We start from the raw sequence: 11,678 nt of genomic DNA, 5'->3' as shown, positions 1-11,678 counted from the left end.
AAGATTAGACAGACTCACGAAACAAAATGAGACTAAAGGGGCTCAACAGCCAACGGGCAAGGACTGGAAGGCAGGAGGCGGCAGGAAAGGCAGTAATAGGGATCCCAAGTTTGAGATGAGACAGTGTTGACATGTTGTGGTGTTGGTAACCAATGTCATAAAACAATATATGTATTAGCTGTTTAATGAGAAGCTAGATTGTTCTGTAAACCTTCATCTAAAGTACAATAAAAAACAAAGGTGGAAACAATCCAAGTGTCTATCAAAAGATATTGAATATGCAATATGTGACATAGAAATACGTGTGATATGTTGCAGCCATAAAGAGCAATGATGTTCTATTATTTGTAATAAATTGATGGACCTTGAATAGACTCTTCTGAGTGAAATAACTGAAATCCCAAGAACAATTACTGCATGATCCCACTTATACGAAAATCTACAGTAAGCAAAATACACTGTAGATTAAAGGCTAGGATGGCTAGAGGCAAAAAAGCATAGGGAGTAATTGTTAAAAACAAAATAACAGCAACAAAATGAATATTCCTAACCAAATGAAAAGGAACCTGTGAAATATTGTATTTAAACTAGGTGATATATTACTATACAAAGGCAGGCCAACCACCATTCTGCCAACAAAAGAGCACATAAAAACTATAAAACGGAGTCATCATGTTGGAAATAACATACACAGCAGGCTGGTTAGGCTACAAGTAATCCATTTGTACTACAGAGAAGCAGTTACTGGATCATTCCAGAAAGAGGTGGCAGTATACTTTGGGGCAGTAGAATCCACTAAAAGGAAGGAGACTCAACATAAGGCACAGCAATCCTTGGGTGGGTACAAGTGAGGTAGGAGGCCTGTGTGGAGTCAACTGGGGTCCATAATGGTCACCTGATACCCTATGGTGTGTCTGTAGCTGCACATTAAAAAAAATAATCATGGGGGAAAATAAAGAAGGTCAAGTCACCCTATCAGAAAAAACAGAACGATGACATGAGCCTCCCAGTGCCAGCAGCATCCTAATGGCTTCAGAAAAGAAAGGAGTCAGGAAAGTAAGAGTCATTTCTATTCACAGGTGGGCTTCCCCATGCTCTCTAGATCCACCCTCCCCACCCTCTCTCAGGGCCAGTGCTTCCCCATGCCCTCCCTTGTCACTTATCTGACCTTAACCCTTGCCTTGCTTCTTCCACTCCCATTGAACTGGCACCAAGCCTACCAGGGAAAGTGGAGATCAGCACCAAGAGATGAGACACACCACAGAAAGTGAGTACATTCTCTCTTTGGGGTACTAAGGCCTCCTGTGACAGAAGAGACAAGGGGTGTGGCTGGGAAGCCCTACTACAAGAGGGATCTGTCATATTCTTCCAGATTGTTCAAGGAACACACACCCAGTTCCTCATCTCCCTTACCTGTCAGATCCCTGAGCCACCAGAGTGAGGCCCAGCCCCACATACCTGCTCAGGTTTCACTGAGACCTTCACCTGGATCTCAGGTCTCCCAGCACAGGAGCACATCAGAAGGTTCACACTGCCCACAGCCATGGCTGGAGAAATTCTGGCTGTGAAGGTCTGTATCTGGCTGTTTTTCAGCCAACTGAGGTCCCCTCAACTCAGGGTTCTTGGGCCCTCTCTTCCCAGTCCCAGGTACTAACATTATATTTTCCTACCTCCTGGTTACTGGTGCTCTCTGACTCTAGAAAGGCTCCCCAGCTCTGAGGGGCAGCCTTTTGGTGGGACTTCCAAGCCAGGCTTGCCACAGGTGCACCTTTCTTACCAAAGTGACCTCTTTCATTTTTATAACTTTAAGGGAGTCTTTTGCAGCAGATCTGCCCAATACAACACGTCCTTTGATGTCCTGATTGCTGCTTCCTTGGTTACTGAATGTTGATGAAAGAGTCACGAAATCCTTGACAACTTCAAATATGTCTCTATTTCCTTTGTTAGTCCAACTTGACAATTTTCATTTTCTTTATGTACAGGTGTAATTCACATTGAAGCTGTGATCTTTGAACTTCATCAGGTAGTTCTTAAAGTTTTCTTCATTTTCAGCATGCGAGGTTGTGTCGCCTTCATATCCCAGGTTGTAAATGACACTGCTGCAATCTTGATGTCCATTCTTCTTCATATACTCTGGCTTGTCAGATTATTTGTTAATCATAAAAAAAAAAAATCATAGAGATAGCACACATATGCTCCATCTACTATCCCAAGTTAACAGGAACTGATTCCAGCATAACTGATCTACTTTCTTATGAGTATATACACACACTCCACCTGCACCACGAGAAGAACCCTTAACTCCCACCCCTAATATGTAAACCAAATATCGCTATATACATCCAGAACACACAACTCACAACTCCTGAACAAACACATACAAATACTAGCATACCCTGAATATATATACATACCACCTTTTACTGCCTAGAGTTTTACTGAAAATCTATGGTCCGTGAATATTCACAGCCATTCCTACAACTATATATGTGCTCTCCACACTTGCCTGAACAGGCACATGTACAACCAAGAGTACCCATGTATACTCAGTGACCACTGTACACACAATCAAACTATCTATCACCATCAGGGTCAAAATGTCATCTCATAAGCCACCGTAATACAGACGACACAAAATTCCACATCTCTAAAACACATATAATACACAATTCCCAAAAAGCATGCACAATTTATGTAAACCCTCTCAGTTTCCAAATATACATACTTAACCTCCTACATCCTCCAGAATAAACACCCTAGAAAACCAATGGAACCAAATACAAACACAGCCACATACAATATATATAATAAATATATATAAATACACCACACAAACACAGAAAATGCAAATACAAGCTATACCACCAAATTCTGCAAGAATTAGGCCAGAATAGGCACAAAGAGGAACTCTGACTGCTTTCATACAGACAAAACCCACATACACTCACCCAAAACTCAACCATGGGTGTACGCCCCACACATTCAGAGATGCAGATAAAACTCTAAAACACCGCCAATCCTAGCACTGTAGCTAATATACGCACACAACCTACTCCCCTACGTACCCTGGTGTGCACAAATACCAGACGCCACACACATGCACACACACAGACACAAATATCCCCAATTCCTCAAAATATACATGACCCAAAACACTATAGCACATCTCTAGAACATAGGCTCACTTTCCCAACATCCACATATACCCAAACACACATAGACGTACCCTAACATTCTCCAAAGAAATACAGGTAGAATACTCCAAGAATAATTCACGCATCCACTCATGACTTACATACACCAGTATATACTCCCCACTCACAATGAAATAGCTCTTACACATCCTATAGAAATACACTGAAACTCCATTCCAGGTCCCATATCCCATGTTTCTCAAAATCTCACACATAACCATATCAACATGCTTCTAAAAAAAATGTGTAAATACAATTCCCCACTCTCTGTGCAAATACAGAACCCCATCTTTTCGTCATATACACCCATCCTCATTTCCCAGAAAATACCATACTCCCTACTGAAAAATGTTACACATAGCCCTAGAAAATAGTCATCTAAACTGCCATGCCCCTTCATGAAACACACAAACTCATTACATATACAGCTGTCCTCATACCCCAATTATAGCCTAAAGTATCCAGGATACTAAACCTATGCTAAAATATGACCCTGTATCTTCCAGTACTAATGTAACCTCACAATGCCTGCCTATACATAATCCAACAATTCGAAATACTCAAACAGAAATCAATCCCCAATTTTCCAGAATACAGAATCATAGAAACCCCAAAATAAACATGGAAGGATGCATGTGCAACTCCAGAAAAGCACCCAAAGCAACACAACCATACGACATGCCCTGAGTACACACCAGTGACTCTCCCTCATTCCCCAAATATAGAAAAAGAACTGGTCCTACACCCAAACTAATATACACAGGTACACTCCCTCAAATTCCCCAATGGAAAGCAGAGAAACCCATTCCAAACCTGCCATTATGTACACACAAAGACCCAGAATTCATGGCAGAAGAGCCAGACCCAAAGTGTTCCCCTGAGCCACAATTTGTAAACAGCTCACCTCCAAGTCTTTGAGTGCACATGCCTGTATCTCATGTCCTGCACACTCCCACAAAAATACACTCATATTGCACCCCAAATATTCATGTAGACACCACCAATGCACACACTTAATACAAATACAAACTTCCCGAGAACCCATTCAACACATACACAGCCTCCAAACTGTGAATTCATATAGACACATTTCTAACAGAGCCCCTATAGGGGAGTAAAGCATAGTAGCAAAATTACTAAGGATGAGTTTGAGTAGCCTTTACCTTTGTTTGTAAGGGAATTGACAGGAGAAAGTGGAAGAGCAGTACACTGTTGTCTGCAGGGTCTGAGGTCTCGCCCTCGACAGCCCAGCCCAGCCATTAGACCTACCCTTAGGGACCCTGCCATTCCCTGCTCATGCCTGCGTGTCTCCCTGAAGAGGACCTTCTGCAACTGGTGCCTGAGGCCTTTAGAGTGTAGAAGTTCCAGTCTCAGGAGAGGGTGCGCATGTGTGACCTCCTAAAGCAAGGCGGGAATGGGATCACCTGAGCCCTGCTGGTGCATTAGCTAAGTGCTAGGGCTGCTAACCAAAAGGTCACCAGTTTGATTCCACCAGCCATTACTTGGAAACCCTATGGGGTTGTTCTACCCTGTCCTATAGGGTCGCTATGAGTCGCAATCGACTCTAAGGCAATTGGTTTATGGAGAGCAGTGCAGGAGCAGAATACAGAGCATCTGGGGCGCATTCTGAGGCTTCTTGGAAAGTAGACTACACCTCCTCACCCGGAAGCTCCACGTTAGCCCTTCCGCCAAAGGAGGATGTCTGAAGCCACCACTCATGCTTTGTAAAAATAGTGGTCATTGCTGTTTTGTGCCATGGAGTCGATCCCCCCTCACAGAGACCCTATAGGGCAGAGTAGAACTGCCGATTAGGGTTTCCTAGGCTGTAATCTTTAGGGGAGCAGATTCCCTGCTCTTTCTTCTCTAAAGCCAGAGCCTCAGTTGCTGGTATTTGGTTAGCAGCCCAGCGCTTAACCTTGCACCATCAGGGCTCCTTACCTAAAGCATAGCCTTTGCCGTGTAGTCCATTCCGAGTTACACCAATCCTATAGGACAGAGTAGAACTGACCCATAGGGTTTCCAAGGAGTGGATAATGGATTTGAACTGCCAAATTTGGGTTAGTAGTCAGGCTCTTAATCACTTGGCACCGCTTAAAATACAGTATCCTCGAATTGGGAATAGTGCTCTTACACATTTAGATACACTTTGGACCACATTTGTTTCTTCTTCTGAATGGACTTTCAAAAAATACTGTTTCTTTTTCCTATTCACTTTGAAAGTTCTTTTACACAACAGCACAGCCAAAGAATTTTAGATCTGGGAAACACTGTAAGATATGCTTTCTTCTGACTCCATTCTTAGGTTTTTCCTACTGTATTTACTGTCACACAGTATTTTTCATGCTGCATTTATTTAATACATAGACATTTCACAATAAATATTGATGTACCAAGGTTTTGTCTGAAATGTACTTGTTACCTTGACTAAGACAGTTGAGGGGCAGATCCCAGAAAGTAGCCCCTGGCCTCGCCTAGGTCCTTGCTCCTCACAAGCTGAATGGCTTAAGATGCATCCTTAGCATATACAAGTCGGATAATAAAATTTATGGAATTTTTATTCCAAAATAAATATTTATGAAGTGAAAACAACTCCATTTACAATAGCATCTAAGAGAATAAAATATATAGGAATAAACGTACCCCGAGATGTAAAAGGCTTCTACAGTGAAATTATAAAATACAGCTGAAAGATACTAAAGAAGACCTAAATAGATGGAAAGACATTCTGTGCTCATGGATTGGAAGACTTAATATAATCAAGATGTCAATACTACACAAAGTGATCTACAGATAGAACAAAACCCTAATCAAAATTCCTAGACCACTCTTTACAGAAATGGAAAAAAAAATTCCTCATTTTTCTATTGAAAGACAAGAGATCCCGGATGGCGAAAGCAATTTTGAAAAAGAATGAAATAGCAGACCTCACATTTCCTGACTTCCAAACATATTACAAAACTACAGTAAATCAAAGCAGCCTGGTACTGGTTAAATGACAGACACACAGACCAAGGCAACAGAATTGAAAACCCAGAAATAAATCCAAACCTCTATGGTCAACTGATTTTCAGCAAGTGAGCCAAATCCATTTAAAGGAAAAAGAGTAGTCTCTTCAACAAATGGTGCTGGCTAAACTGGATTTCCCCAAGCAGAAAAATAAAACAAGAACCATACCTCACACCATACACAAAAATTAAATCAATATGGATCAAAGACCTCAATTTAAGCCTAAAACCATACAGTTCTTGGAAGAAAATATAGGAGTAAACCTTTTGGACCAAACTGATTTTCAGTGATAGATTATCAAACACAATAATGAATGCACAAGCATCAGAAAATATGTAAGTGGAACCTCACAAAAAGTTAAATACTTATGCTCATCAAAAGACAATAAAAATAGGGAAGAGACAGCCTACAGGCTGGGAAAAATTATTTGGGAAAGATATAAGTGACTGGAGTCTAATATCTAAAATACATAGCAAACTTCTACAACTTAATAACAAAAAGACAAATAACCATATAAAAACTGGCCAAAGAACATGAAAAGGCATTTCACCAAAGGGAATATTCAGATGGCCAACAGACACATGAGAAGATGCTCAACTTCATTAGCCATCAGGGAAATGCAAATCAAAACCACAATGAGATACCATTTCACTCCCACTAGGATGACTAAGATTAAAAAAAAAAAAACACTAAAAAATGGAAAATAACAAGTGTTGGAGGTGTCACGGGGAAATCTGAACCCCTCGTCCATTACTGGTGAAAATATAAAATGATACAGCCATTTTGCAAAACAGCCTACTGGTTCCTTAAAAAACCGGAAGTGGAGCTGCTATATGACCCAGCAATTCCACTGCAGATATATGCCCTAGGGATCTGGTAGAAGTGACACAAACAGACAGAACGACACCTTTTTCATCGCAGCACTATTCACAATAGCAAAATGATGGAACAACCCAAGTGATCATCGATCAATTAATGGATAAGTAAACTGTCATACATATGTACAAGGAAATACTACTCAGTAATCCAGGAGTTCCTGAAACACCTTGGAACATGAAGGAACCTGGAGGACATTACCTTGAGTGAAATAAGCCAGGCACAAAAAACAAATATTGTATGTTATTACTTTTTTGAAATATGAACAAATAAAAATATATAGAAAATAATGTTCATTAGTGTTACCAGAGATGGGGTGGGGGAAAATGAAAATTCACTCACTAGATAGTAAACACTTGTTATTTCTGGTGATGGAAAAGGTAACACCAAATGACAGTGAAATGTATACAGCTTGATGAAGGCAAACCATGTCAGTAAAATGTACATAAGGAAAAACTTGTTGGTGATAGCATGTAATACATAATTTTGAAAGATAAGCAAAAACAACCGAAAAATATATATGCAAGTGTGTGTATATATATATACATATATATATATATATGCATGTAGGCATATATGTGTATAAGTAAGTATATATAAGTATACATAAGTGTGTATATAGGTGTAAACATACATGTATATACATCTATTGGATTCTATGCACACATATTAATATATATAATAAATCTCATAGAGGAAATAGTAATAAATATTTCTTAGTTATAATCGAACACTTCATGGAATTGTTTTTCTGGATTTGAAGTGTTAGGACCAGAGTCTCGCAGAACATCTTGGTCCACTGGCATGACATAGCTCATAAAGTTATATTTTACCTCTTAGTTTGCTGAATAGTGTCTGGGATTTCAAAAGCTTGATAGCGGCCTTCTAAGTTACAACTATTGGTCTCTACTACTCCTCTGCAGCAAAACAGAATGTAGGAAGCCAAAGACTCAAAGAAACTTGTCTACAAGACAAATAGTCTACAGAAACCACGGCCTCATCTGCCCTGAGACCAGAAAAACTAGCTAGTGCCCAGCTATCACTATCATTCCTTGTGATTAGGGCCACAATAGATGGATTATGACAGAATGGGAGAAAAATGTGGAACAAAATCTCAAATTCATTTAAAAAAAGAAGTTTACTGGACTGGTTCAGATTTGAGGACTCCCCGAAATTATTGCCCTGAAATACTCTTCAATTTTTGAACTGAATCAAACCCCTGAGGTCACCTTGTACCTGAATAACAGACTGGCTCCCAAAATAATGAACATCACCTGTAAACACTGTGCTCCTTAAAAATCACCTATATGGGACCTAACGGTCAACAATTTAAACAAAGATGAGAATGTCAGAGTCCGGGAAACGAGATTATAGGAAACAGAAAAACCAGAACGTAAATAAGGACAATGTTCAAGAATTGCAAAGAATGTAACCAATGTCACCGAAAAAATTGTGGAGAAATTGTTGAATGGGAATCTAAAACACAGTAAAATATTATTTTTTAAAAAGTAACACACTAAGAAACAGACAGTGGTGGTGCTTGTACAACATGATGAACACAGTGTCACTGAATTGTGCATGTGAAGAAGGTGGGAATCACACGTGTGTTGTTACATATATATTGACCACAATAAAAAGAAAATTTAAAATATTTATGGAATCAAATAAAGCTCCAGGATTCGTTATACTTTCTGATATATAAGACCTAAGCAAATAAAAAAAAAAAATACACTCCCATTTAAGAAATGCACACTTAGTCCAAATCCAAAGATTGTCGCTTAAGAGGCCGTTCCTAAAATGAGAAATAAACTCGATTGAAATGTGAACCCTCTCAAGCTTGCTCTTTGTAAAGCCCCTGATTCCAGATTTAACCTCCCAGCCTTCCTACCAGACAGGGCAGACAGCTGTGCTGCTTCTAAAAAGGAAGAAATCTGTCACCCAAGGGCCAGTTTTGCCTCAGGCAGCCCTGCTGTTCATTCAAACATCCTAGGCTGCCTTGCAATAAGAAATGCTCGATTTTCACATCACCTGCCTTTGGCAATTCCTACTACGTTGTATTAGCATTTTTACATGCACTATATCATACTCTCAGTGTTCCCTGGCTCTACAAATCTTCTAGGAATGAATGAAAGAGATCTCCTAAGGAAAAGGTCCTCAATATATGCCCTTCAGTTTACTTTTTCTTCTGTGTTGTGATTAGGAATACATGACAGCCAGTGTTATTTCCTTAATGCCTACACACTAGGTAATGTGGGAACAACATTTGGTTGCCAAGACAAAGGTGCCGGGAGAGGAGTTGTCACTGAAGAAGCTATCTGGAACTGTCTGACTTTTGAAATAATTATGTACAATTATTGAATTACATTCATTGTCAGAAATACAAACTTAAACACAAATGTAAAATGAAATAACCCGAGAAGCAACAGGAATCTACTTTTGGTCATGGAATTAGAGGCTGCTGGCCTTCCTTTGAGGCAGTGGAGCTTATCCGGAAAGAGGATCATGAGTAAGGCTGGTCAGGCTGGAGCTCCCAGAGCCTTCAGTAGTGGACAGGAATTTTGGGACACAAGGACTGCTTCCTAAACAATGATGTTGTAGGTGAAAACATCACAAAGTTTAGTAAGAGCAAAAAGAAAGTTTTTTTCGGCATACATTCAAAGAGGCAAAAGTTGAAAAGCAGCCAAGCATGCTGGCAGAGCCATGTCTGCCCAAGTCCAAGGAAATATTCCAGAATAAGCAAGAATGGGAAAATGGACAAGCATGCTGCCACAGCCATGCCTATCTGAGTCCAAAGAACATTACAAAGTCATCTGTATATATTAACACTACAACATGGGCAAAACCATTGAAAGCTTCACCTGTTCACAGGTTGGCTAGAAATTGTGATCCTACATTGTGAACTGTCCCTCTCAACAATCATTGGTACAGGTTTCAGTATTGACAGTTAGGCAGGTCTTCATTGGTCCAACAAATTTCTATTCACTGTTTTTTTTTATGTTAATAGAAAACGATAAGAGTGGAAAGTCTTTTCTGTTTTGGCTTTTCCAAAAGTCTCCCTAAAAGATATTTTCCAAGATTATCTTAGCTATTGTCTTCATGCCTCAGGGCACAGTTGATATGTCCTTGTGAGTCCTTGCAAGCCCTTGTGAGCCCAGCTCCAGCTGGGTCACTTTTTCTGTACTCAAGGAGAGGGAATAATGACTCCAATATTATTCCTAAATCAATACACACACTGTGTGCATACACACCTGAAACATAATGGAACTTCTGAGACAATCCTAATTTCAAACACTGAGTTTCCTTGTTGCCATGTGGACCCCAGCCTTCATTAGACAACGTTTCCCAAATTTTGTTCATGAAGTATTGGTGCCCTTGTAATAATGCAAGAATCTACCACCTTGAGCTAAGGAGCAGGGTGAGTTTAGGGGCACAAAAGTAGATACGTTGATAAGAAGTCTAGAGTAGACTTGTGCTGTGGATAAGAAAAAGAACCCAAAAATGGCCCTAAGAGGTTCATACCAGTTGTGTTGGCAATGTAATTTGAAGGAAACAGACGGTAGTGGGTTTTTTTGGTAACATTTTGCCTGTCAGGTCCCCTTCAGGAATGTCTCCTCATCCCAACATGCCCTCCGCCCCTCCCCCACTGTAGAATGTCTTGAGTCCTACTTTCTACTCCTGTCTAGATTGAAACTTCTCCCTCCTTTCCTTGGATTTCTGAGCATCTGTTGGAGCCAGATCATGCTGAGTCCAGGACGTGGCAACTTCACATGCTGAAAGTTGCCAGACAGCTGTGGTCGGTGACCAAACCTGTGGAGATGACTTCAGCAGGAGGTAAGATGGTGGGGAGGGAGTGTGTTATCAGACCCCTGTCACCCCCTCAACCTTTGGAAATTCAAATTTGACACTTCCCTTGGGGACAAGCTCTCTGAGCAGGAGTAAGGAGTAAACCCTTGATACCACCAAGGACATCCCACCAGGGGAGAATGAAGAAGCAGATGGGAAAAATGAAACAGGATGCTGGCAAAAAAGGAAAGGGGTTTTATACCGTGCATCATGAAAAGAAACGCTAGGTAGCAGATGGGGAAACCACTCTTTTGAAGGCTCAGTCCTTCAAGAAAGTCTGGAGGATGTCTTTCACTTTAGAAGGTCCCTTTCCTGCTATTGAGCTTGCTGGGGGCATTTCAGACAGAGTGGATGTCAACCCTGTTCCATGTGTTGGAAAGAGCATATGAGGATGGCAGGGTGTCTGTCAGGGATTCCTGAGACAGGCTCTGAGAGTCAGTGACACCTTGGGTCTTTTATTTCTGGGTACTCAGAGGCCTGGGGGTCTGGTTGAACTGCTCACAAGTTCTCTACTGGGAAACTTCTCAACTGGAGGGAAGGAACATAAAATTCACTGCAGGGACTTTTCCAATATTTACCATTTCCTCCTTCCATACTGCCACTCATCACTTGAGATTCATTGCGCTAATTCCCAGTGACCAGGCAGGGAATTCGGATGACCTAACACCTGGTTGCCTTTCCTCCACCTCCATTTGCACTTTTCCTTTGTCACAACAGCAACTCCAGTGCTGGGACCGAATATGACCATGAATCCTGGTG

The sequence above is a fragment of the Loxodonta africana genome, unplaced genomic scaffold (genome assembly GCF_030014295.1).
Source record: "Loxodonta africana isolate mLoxAfr1 unplaced genomic scaffold, mLoxAfr1.hap2 scaffold_298, whole genome shotgun sequence".
Taxonomy (NCBI): domain Eukaryota; kingdom Metazoa; phylum Chordata; class Mammalia; order Proboscidea; family Elephantidae; genus Loxodonta; species Loxodonta africana.
The sequence above is the reverse complement of the archived record's forward strand: the minus strand, read 5'-3'. Positions refer to the sequence as shown.